Here is an 11,433-nt window from a genome sequence, read left to right as displayed (position 1 = left end):
GGGGGTCTATCAGTGAGATTGTCGCCGCAACAAATTCGGTCCCGCTGGTAGCGGTGACTTTTATTCTCGATAATAACAGAGAGAAGGAGATGCCATGGCGTCCCCTGGCTACGTGATCAATTTCGGGGGTCCATGATCTCTGTTTCTCTACTCCATAAGCTACGTGGTTTCGTTTCGTTCTCTCACCGACATCACATATATACGATTACAATTTTTTTACGGGGTGGGAGGAGGGGATAATTATATATTGGCTTGTCTCTCGTTGGTCAATCTGTGTTTTTTTTTTGGTCTTTCAATTTTTCAACGATGGGTTATAACTCGGGCCCTGGCGGGGGCACAAGATTCAACTCGAGAAATAGAAAAATACGTGGGACAATCAGTATTTTGATTTAGGGAATAACTCATGCGAGTTTTGAAACAATTTTCTCTTTTTTCTTGGGAAAATAAATGTTGCTCTTCTCTGTCTCGAATATTGAACGAGACTGGATGGAGCTGAAGGAGCAGATGGCCACGAGACAAGGGTAATTGGCTTTGGCCATCGAGATTATTGCCTTTGGCCTGGACCTCGACGTTTTGGGACTGCCATAAGCTCTCACTCCCCGATTCGAAATTTCGGGGACCCACCAAAAACGAGCAAAAAACGAGAAAAAATAGTAATAAAGAAAAATGGTGAAAAAATAGCGAGTCAATTACGAGAGGCCGGGGTGGAGACGAGAGAGGAGATCGAGATACACGCGAAGGTGTCACTCTTCTCGGTTGTCCTTCAACTCGAGAATGATCAATTAAGTATTAAATATTGGTGAATGCCAGAGGAATAGCAGAAACTCTCGGCATCCCGATACTTGTCTCCTGTCAGTCGTGCACAATGTGTTACTTTTTTACCTCTCAACTTCTCGTTTCAATTTTTCCACCTCTTATTTCTTTTTTGTACATGACACGAAGGCCGTACGTGCACACGACTGACGCGTATATCGCCCCGGTCACCTGTCCCTCTAGTCGTGTGAGCGTGTAAAATGACTTTTACGAGGATTGGGCGGGGGTAAAACCTTCTCTCACCCGCGTCGTCCCCAGGAGGTCTCACTTGTTCCTTTTTTTTATTCACCTCTTGTCTCTTCTCACAAATGTCTGACCTCACATACCACCCACCTCCCCTTCGCCCCCTAAAAAAAAAACTACTCAATGCCTTTTTTTTTTCTCATTGCAAATTTTACGATAAAAATTATCACCATCTGATCTACCCATCTCGCAATTATTATATCGGGAAAATATGGAATTCACTCGTGATTATTCGTGACGCACGAAAGCATTGACTCACGCGTATTTTCGCCATCGCGTCTTTTGTTTGAATCTCAGTGACTTATGATATTCTATTCTGTCATCTATTTATTACCCATCAAAGTGAAGATGAGGGGGAAAAAAAAACGAGATATAACAGACAATGTCTGCGCAATTCACATTGACTACTAAACTCGCGTGTATGTTTAATGTGTACATATGATGGTTAATGCAAGTGCGTATGAAGCGCGTGAAAATAATTGCAATTTTCTCGCACGCGTTGAAAAACTCTCACACGCACGTCGACACGGCCGTGATTTTTACCGACGATAATTATTATCAGCGGAGCGTTACGCATGTGATTTTGAAGAAATGAGTTTATCCCCCAATCCCCCTGGGGGGGGAGGGGTGGCAAGAAAAATGTGGCATTAAGTACCAAACAAAGGAGTCATTGAATTTCATTATTATCTCAGTCGCCGCTAGAAAATTAATCCGTCAGCTAAATAAATCCGATTGATATTCATCTGGCTATGAGAATTATTATTTGAATTGAATAAGGCTAATAAGGCTTGAAAATTAATTTCATCGCGAGAGTGAATTCAGAGGCGAGTGTTTCTAGAATTTGAAAAAATAAAACCGGTAGTCAAAATTTCTAGACCAAAACGATCATGTCCAATTTCTTTCCTCGTCACGTCAACCACCTCGAACACCTGATTCTCATCCGTTGCCTGTCGAATATGGGCGTCACTACAATCGAAACTCGAATTAGTTCTCGGTATTCGATTATTTAGATCTCGTACCAGGTGACACACCTATTGACCACCCAAGGTCGAGACCTGGCACGAAAATCACCCGGAGATAATTCTATCGGTGAACGCTCTGATCGGCATCTCAGTATTTCCATGGGAGAAAAAAAGAAAGTTTCACCTTTTTTTTTTCACCTTAAAATTGCGAATGGTCGGTGCCATGTACAGTGCCAAGAAAATAACAAAACGTGAGACTATCACGGGATCATCACGAATGTATCGTCTGAATGGGAGGCATTGGCCCATGTCTCATCAGTAGTAAACTCAACAAAACTCATTAAACGTCTGTCCGTCGTTGGATTTTCGATAGGAGTTTGCAGAACTTGCGTTTCCACACGATAACGTTCACTCCTGTTTCCAAGATGATTAATAAGAGATTTTTGTCGCTTATGTGAATTTTTTTTTTTTTTTTTCAAATCGAATACTCGAAACGTGAATGTCAGGACTCAAGTCCGTGGGAATATGGGACGAGTGAGAAATCCCGAATAAAACACTTGGGCATAAAATTAAAAACGCGTTTATTCCCACTCCAGTGGCGTTACACTCACTGAGAGAGGGAGAGAGAAAGAGAGAGAAAAAAAAGATGAAGATGGTGGAGGTGAAGAGAAAAAAGTGACGGTCACGCAATTGAGCCTCCAAGTTTCAACTTTTTGCTTGTACCTTGCCTATCGCCAGGGGTGTATTCGAAGAAATTTTTTTTCTTCGGGGTTGAAACACCCGGTGATCATCTTCAAGGCAAAGCCAAGGGACTAGCACCTGTGTCCTCCCCGTAATATTTACCGACAATTTATTCCCTATCCCTGGTAACTATCAGTAGCCGAAAACTCAAATTACATCCTGCGACTTTAAATTTCTCCATTCTCTTTCTCTTTCTCTTTCTCTTGTCGATTTATCTCGAGAACTATCGATTAAAGAAGAAAGTACCAAAGGACCTTTTTTCAAGCTGATTAAATTTCGGGGAAAAAAGATCCTTTGATATGTCCCCCTTAAATCAATAATTATCTAGATTGAGAGATAAATATTGAACTATAATTTGACGGTATAAATCATTCGTCGATTTGACGTAAAAATCACTAGATTTTGAAACAAAAAAAAAATAAATAAATAAAAAGAAACCGAAATACAGACGACACGTGTCCTGCCGGTTCCGCTGGCTGATGCTAATGGGCGATCGGGTATGTCTGGCCCTCTCATAATGCCCAAAAACGAATAATAAGGCGCGCCCCAGAACAAAAAAAAACCCACGAGCCCACAACACCAACGGTTATTTATCATCGATCGTGCGATGACATGACAGGTGCCCCATACGGGTGCATTACCATATCGACAATATTTCGTAAAAATCCGCCAGAGCAACGGTACTCTAACCCTTGGATGGGCATTTCCGGGGTTTCTTTGGTATCGGTAAAGCATCCCCGGAAGTCCCTTTATTTAATTCGCCACAGACAATCGATACAAACGGCCGATGCTCGTGGCTTTTTTTTTTTTACAACAGACAGATGAGCTGTTCGCACTCGTAATTATCGGTGACGAATAAATGAAATTAACGGTACATTACTCGGTATTGCGGGTGAAATTTATAACGGGGTTTTCATCAACTGGACAATTGGGCGCGTGCCGTACATTATTCCGCATATTTTCATTTATTATTATTTTTATTCAGCGGATATACCAGTGAAAATAGATTGAAACGCGGTTATTATTTTTTGAGTTTAATTTTTTTTTTGTATTTGAAATTTTTTTTTTGCCCCACGTGTCTCCTCGTTTTGATTGGTCGACGGTTAACTACAGTGACTGTTTAGGGGGTGAAAAGGGGGGGATAATATAAGGGATGAAACCAGGGGAACAATCTACCAAATAGCGTATAGAGCACTCTAGAGGCTGTCGCTTGGGTAAATAGGGCACGCAAAGAGACACACGCCCTCTCCATTGTCCACTTCCCTCATATATCCGACCCTTTTTTTTTTTAATTCTAGGACGAGAGGGGACAAAAGGGTTAGTCTCCATGATATTTTCGAATTGAATATTTCATTCAGTCGGGCGACGGCCATGATGGAGTATCTGGATTTAGAATGTATTAGTGTTTTCTTCATTTTACTGAGATGATTCTAGATTTTTATTTTTCCCCCGTGGTGGGAGGGGGTGGGGCGACAAAGAGGATCAGCTGTCATGGATTTCCATCAGTTTCCTATAATCCCGAGACACAAAGGGAAAATAATTACGCCAGATATTTATTTGCTGTTAACACGACATCTCGTGTGAGTCCTTGGACATGAAAATTGTGTAATACGATGTATGTGTCGTGACACTTGGCCTTGAGACTTGGATGATTGAAACACGTATACAGAACTCGATTATTTGATTTCACAAACAAAGAGAGATTGAGTCATCCTTGGATGGCAGAATTTGCGATGTTGATGGGATAATATTTTACGAATTCATCGTGAAGATATTGAATATATTTGAAGGATATTTTTTTTTTATCCCTCCTCCCCCTCATGGATCGAAAACTCCATACCAATTTCAACCACCCCGAGCACTCGACACTAGCCCCTCGACGTCAGGAGAAGGACTCCTCGTGGACGTGCTAGTCCCTTGAATTAATAAAGTCACGAGCCTCCAATGAAAACTCCAACAATCCTCGGTAGACACAAAAAAAAAAAAGCTCATATGCACACTGAGGGGTGATGTACACTATTAGAACAAGGGGGTGTACACTAGGAGGTGGGGATGAAAATGAATAGGAAGGAAAACCGTAAAGTACTTGGGTTACCCCCTTTGGATGTATGGAGTGATTAGCGATATTTTATTTCGCATGGGAAACCGGACAGATGAGAAGTTGTTGAGTGGGTGCTCACGGGGGCTTTCCTATTCCTCACTCCTCCTAGCTCCCCCCATGTGTCCCTTTTCATGGTGTACATTGTGCATGTACCCATCCTAAGTATCCCAAAGCCGTTGGCATGGCGCTACAATATTACGCTCGCCCGAATATTTCCCAAACATCTCATTCAACAATAAAAAAAAAAAATCCGTTTCCCCCTACAATTAAAAAACTACCCAAAAGACCCAAAATGTTCTCGAATAATCCCCGGAATTTTATGGGACTGTGAAAATTCATGAAAATTTTTCCAAATTATAAAATATCATTAATTTTTATTAATTCATTGTCAATTATTTATTTATCTATAATTATATTCGGAATTTATCAGAAGACCGGGTTGAAAAATTAATTATGAATATTGAAAAATATTCGGCTTTTGAGGGATGAATTAATAAAATTCTGTGAATATATATCCCGATGGGAAACTATAGTGTATCATGTATTTAGGGGAGGATGTCGAAAATCAGGGCTCGTCGGCCATTTCTATGGTACCTAATATGTTCCAGTGTGTTTGATGGGTACACGAATATGGCATGGATGAACAGAACTCGACAAACCCGTCCTCGTTAGCAGCTGCGTGGCATCCCCCGCCCGTTACACAATACCCACCCCATCTCCTCCCCCTTGGCCTACCCCGAAAGACGAGAGACCACGGGGATAAAAAAGAAAAAAAAAACACACGAGAATGATGGTCGGATTAATGACGTCATAAGAGCACCTGGGCATCTGTCGGGATTGGACACCAGTGATATGTCCCCGTGACACAAAATGGCGCTCTGTCAAAATGGAGTCGTGACATTTTTTTTTTTTTCATCATTCAGAAAATTTTTTTCGGCAACGCGATATACGGATGAATCAGTGGATGATAAAAATTTATGAGAATTTAATTATTGGAGTGAGCGTAGGAATTTTTGGGAGTTGAAATAAAATATTTTTGTCGTGACACGTATTTTTCATTCTTTCAAAATTTCACCCTGTCATCTCGAGACCTCACTCACGACAACTTTATGAATTTATTGTGGCCCTTTGTGATCAGCCGACAGGCGCAAGACAGGTATATTTCCTACATTTATTAATGCTTCTTTGTTCACATCCTGTTTGACGACAAAAAGAGGAGAAAAATAAATCCACTCTGGGATTCATCATCGAGAGATGACAACGAGCAAGAATGTAGAGCAAAAAAATTGGCATTTTTTCACGGAAATTGAGAGCTCACAAGATTATGTAAACGGCTTTCTCTCTGATGTCACCAAAAATATCGGGAATAACGAAATGAAATTTAACCGCTGAAATAAAGTATTTACTCCGCCACCTGATAAATATTTCTTTATTAATTCCCTAGTCGCAATAGAATTCCGAAATCAACGCCGTAAATGATATTTTTTACTCCCATATTAATAGCTCCTGTTATTGTTCCCCAATCAAGGATACCCGCATAACTCTAGACCGTAAAAAAAAACCGAAAGAAGAATTAAACATGCCACAGCAATAATCATTCCGCAATTAGCCTCTGGAAACTTTTCAGAGCAACTCGACGCTTCTCATGTGCCACTAATGAGTCGTGCTCTCATCAGCGACATTTATGAATGACCGGTACACTAGACTCCGTACGCTCCTATATTAATAACGTCCAAAAAAAAAAAATTGCGAGTAGGAAAAAAAAATTGATGAATCCGAGGAGAAAGGAGGTTGCAATAAAAGACCGGTCAAAAAATTTTCTAAAATTTTTTTATCCCCTGGTATTAAGAAAAAGAAAAAAAAACACCGAGTGGAATACGAGGGGTCAGATACCTCAGAGCGATGGATGGTGATTTCTCGTCTCGATCGAGTTCTCTCAATCATACATTGAGGCACAAGACGAGAGTGGGAAAAAATACGAGTGCGAGATGTGTGATTATAGCCACAAGACTGTGGATTCATCGATTATTTATCCTTTTCACCGGTAATTACCGGAATTCGTTGAAGAATTTTTACTGATTGAAAAACCCCTGAAATTCCTCTGGAAATCCCCTCCATCACCTATCCCCTTGAGTACGTGAAAGAGTGGAAAATAGATCGCATTGAGAGAAAAAAAAGGGCGGAACCGCTCGATGAATGAATTACGAGTGTTCCGGGGCTCATTAATCGTGAGAAAAGACTCCCGGTGATCTCTTTACCGGGGGATCTCATCTCGCGTGAATGAGACAGAGAAACTAAAAAGCCTCCGAGAAAAATCGAATCTTACACGGTGACTCGCATGTATCGTTGTTTTCTCGGCGGTTTCGTGCCTCCTCACACTAGAATTTTTTTCCCCCCACTATCCTCTTTATTTCTCGTATCACTTTTTTTTTTTTTCATTCTCCTGCGGAAGGGCCAGGGGAGGTTCTCACACACGGTGGTAGTGTTTCGGCTAATGGTGCGTGGCAGTTGCCGGGCCCGGTGCAACAGAGCAAGAGTATAAACAGCCTATCTAGATGAGATCTCTGTGCGAGTGTATTATGAATGGTGGATGGAAAAAGAGAGAAAAAAAAAAATGGGGATGAGGGTGTGAGGTTGACTCCCGCGGCGACGACTTCAATTCGTTACGAACTGTTTTCTGCCCTGTCGTCGAGAAAAATTGTATTTACACGCGATACAGTATGATGTATGAAAAATTAATCATCCGCTCAATTTCTAGCACTTGTGTGATTTCCCGGGAAATTTTGCGAAAACATTTTGTGGAAATATAAAAATCATGGAAATATTGGAAAAATTGAAAATATCGGATGATCGCGGATGGATGGACGTGACCGTTGATTGATGCGGACAATGATACACCCGCTGCTAAAGAAATTTGGAAAAACAGTGTAGCCGGTTTGTTTTTTATTTTTTTTTTTCTTGTCGGCAACTTTGCGTATTCTGTATTACCCCTGGCGTGTTGAGGCTTTGTCCGCCTGTCGCCGGGAACACGCCCGGGAATCTTTGAAAGATCGAATCATGCTCTCTCTCGTAAATGTGAGTGGTGGGATTCAGTGGGGACCCTCGTCATTTCGCTTCGACAATATTCCCGGGGCCAATGGAAGAAACAAAAAATGTATATGGTGAGATGATGAAAGGAAACCGACCATCTTTTTTTCTCTTTTCGGGGGTTCGAAACCATTAATTTTTCATCGAGATTTTTCGTGATTGATTGATACAGAACGACAATTTTCGTAGTTATCGAAAATTATTGGGTATTTTAATCATTGAGTTTTGTAGCTATCGGAATTATGTCGACTAGGTGTCAAAATATTGTGATGCCAATGGATTAAATTCCTAATTAAATTGAAAGCCAAAAGTGATTTGATATATTTTCACGCACTCGAGTTGTTTAATTAAACAACATTTAATTCGACATTTATTGCGTCAGTGATAAATCTCGCTGTATCCCCCGGTATTATCAGGCTAACGCAATTCTCCATATGCTGTTTTCAATCTTTGAGTCTTAGAGAATGACTTCGGGTTCCTGATGATGTGTCTCACCGTTGAGGGATCGCTTATGCGGTATTATGATTCCCAACGTTTTACGTTGACAGGAGAAAAAAAAGGTGTCTGGGGATGATTGATTCCGACACGCAAAGATCGCGGAACCGTGATGTGTAACTCGTTAAGGGCCTCCAGTAAAAAAAATATGTATATCCTCCCCCCGCCCCACGAGAAAATCGCGACGAAAAACGCGAAATAACCGAAACAATTGTCCACAAAAATACCCACAAAAATCCACAATCCGCGCCACAGGTTCACGAGTGAAAAAAAAAAAAGTTAAAGCCAGAGCTGATGATTGATTCCCGCGAAAACGTGAATCAAGAAGCAATTTGTCAAGCTGTCGACTGCTATACCCTTGACGTAGAGAGCCAGAAACGGCCATCAGACGAGGAAGATCGAACATCACTAGGCAAGTTAACCCGCAGCTTAACGCAGTAGATAAAAATCACCCTCTGTCATTTTTTCCTACCAATCAACTGCTCGTAAGCGGGGAAATATGCATTTTCAATAATAATTTTCAGCACGCAAATGAGTGCACGCGTCCGCAAGTCCCCAGGACAAAAGATAATAGACAGGAATGAAAGAGAGAGAGAGAGAGAAAAAAAAATCTTACGACACATAATGCGAGATAACATTATCAGCGCTCGTAAACATCTTTGATCCGCAATTAAGTCCCTGTCTAATATTTTACATGGGCGCATGATTTTTCTCCTCTCGTTTTTCTAATCTCAAATTGCATGTCCAGTTGAGTCACACCTCGTTCATTTTACCCTCCTCCCTCTCACCCCCCTCCCCCTCCGACCACCCTCTTTTCCGCCCATCCCCTCACCCCATATGCTGTGTAAACTATGAGGATTAAATCGTCGTTACACCAGTGCGTGGGTTAAATTGCAACATTTGAATGTCATAAATTCAGTTAATTAAAATCCTGTACCGCGACGACGATTGTTGGTGCTATAGGCAAACCGAGTATATTGTAATAAATGCGCGTGCAGCACGCATGGTATATCCTCGTGCCCTTGAAAGAGTGCTGAGTGCTTGAGATAAAATAGTCATCACTGACTGTCCGACAAAAGGATGAAAAGAAAAAAAATGTTTATCTTGTTTTATACTTGTTCCTTTTTCTTTTTCCCTTTTATCCGGTCGTTTTTATGGGGAGAACAATGTGGTGACGGAATTTTCCTCGTGTTTTCGGCACTCAGATAAGCCGACATTTATGACGCACCATTCGGGACCTCTTATTAATACGCATTACGGTTTACTGTGACCCCATAAACAGTCGGATGTTATGACCCACCCCACCATCCGTGTACCTCTCGTTTCCTCTTTCGGAAAAAGCGCATCGGTGACAGTAAAATTCCGGATTTTACCACCGGCCAGCAAATGTTCAGCGAGGATCTCGTAAAGGACGTTTCCTTTTTTTCTTCAGGACAAAGAGACGAATTCCATTTCAACATTCAACACCTCTGAAATTTTTGAATGGCGAATTAAAAATGCTACTCCAAATATTTTTCATTCGCGAGATAATATCCTCGATTCCCATAGCTATTGAGATTTTTTTTTAACGATTTGCGGAGTTGTACGATTAGAAATCGGCAATGATGATCACGAGAGGAAAAAAATAGTACGACAGAAAATTTCCAAAAAGCCCTGAAGAATTATCGACGCGGTTCCCATGGCCGTTTCTCACAAAACGCACTCAGGGGAAGAGGAGAGGGCACACCAGAGGGTTGAGTTGGTACCCTGATAGTTTTGGAACACGCGATCCTCAGCGCGGGTTTCTCACAAATTGATACACAGCTCAATAAATGAGTTTATCTCCCGAAAAAGAAGAAAAAAAAAACAAACAATAACCCAAGAATGCGTCACTCTCCGGTGAAATTGATACCCATGTGGGTGGAAATCAATTCGGAAATAACGTCATTCTAATTCAATCAATTAACGCACGTGGCGAAGGAGACTAATGCGAAATACTTGTTACGGATGATCGGTTACATCATCAAGTGATAATGGATATGAATTGATTCTCTCTACTCATTGTCCTGGCAGATGCTCTTCAACCGACTATTGATGAAATAATAATTTCCCCGGTAAATTTTTCGAGGCAAATTTTGAACTGAGATAATCGCATTGTTGGTACGAAGGACTTATCCAGATTTTCCGAAATCTCTGGAGCCAAAATCACGAGGTAGAGAATAGGGAAAAAAATAAATCCAGTAATATAATCTGTCGGTCAGGTTGTCATCGCGGAAGTCGAAGAAACACTGGCTTCACTCCTGCGTAAATGCACCGGAGGACAAAAAAAAAAGCAAAATTGAAATGCGAAACAAAAAAAAATACTGTTTCCAGGTAATTTAACGTGAACAGAAGTGGACGATCGACTCGATGGACTGTGGATGTCCCGGGAAGAAGTTAAACCTGTCATTATCGTGCGCCCTAGTCTCCCGTTGTGAAAATGTCAAGCGGTCATCGCGCGTCGGTCATCTCTGTATTCCTTCTGCTGGTTTACGATACCTTCAAGCGGTTCGCATCAAAAGGCGAACTCCAAAGAAAATAAATAAAAAATTTTAAAAACACGACGTGACACTGACATGTCTCTTGTCACACATTAATCACCAGCCCGGACTGAATTCAAATTCCAATTTTTCTTCCAATTTTCTCCATCTTTTCCCACTCAAATTAAATACCCTGTCCTCCATTTTCTCAATTTTTCACATTTATCTCCCACTCCGTCAAATGTTATAAATATTTTATAAAATTCAGGATAACGTAAATTGAAAAATAAATCTCCAAAAATTACTCAAAAGGAGTGAGAGCATTGCGGATCGAATCCTTCGGAATATTTATATTGCAATTATTCTTTTGAAGATCAATGATAACAGAATTTTACCGACTATCCCCACATAAATGGTCACATCTGATTTTCCAAGCGCATCGGGACGTGCATAATGTTTTAATGGAGTTTGCTGAGTAACCGAGGGGGAGGGG

General features: G+C 41.0%; 1 protein-coding gene across 2 annotated transcripts in view; it reads left to right on the top strand.

The window, feature by feature from the left end:
- LOC105274202 (zinc finger protein basonuclin-2) overlaps window positions 1-11,433 on the top strand; it is a 91,930-nt gene that overhangs the window by 67,854 nt on the left and 12,643 nt on the right. The window lies entirely within an intron of this gene.

This window comes from Fopius arisanus, unplaced genomic scaffold, assembly GCF_000806365.1.
Source record: "Fopius arisanus strain USDA-PBARC FA_bdor unplaced genomic scaffold, ASM80636v1 scaffold00010, whole genome shotgun sequence".
NCBI classification, from domain to species: Eukaryota; Metazoa; Arthropoda; class Insecta; order Hymenoptera; family Braconidae; genus Fopius; species Fopius arisanus.
Note: the sequence above shows the minus strand (reverse complement) of the source record. Positions and strands in the feature narration are given on the sequence as shown.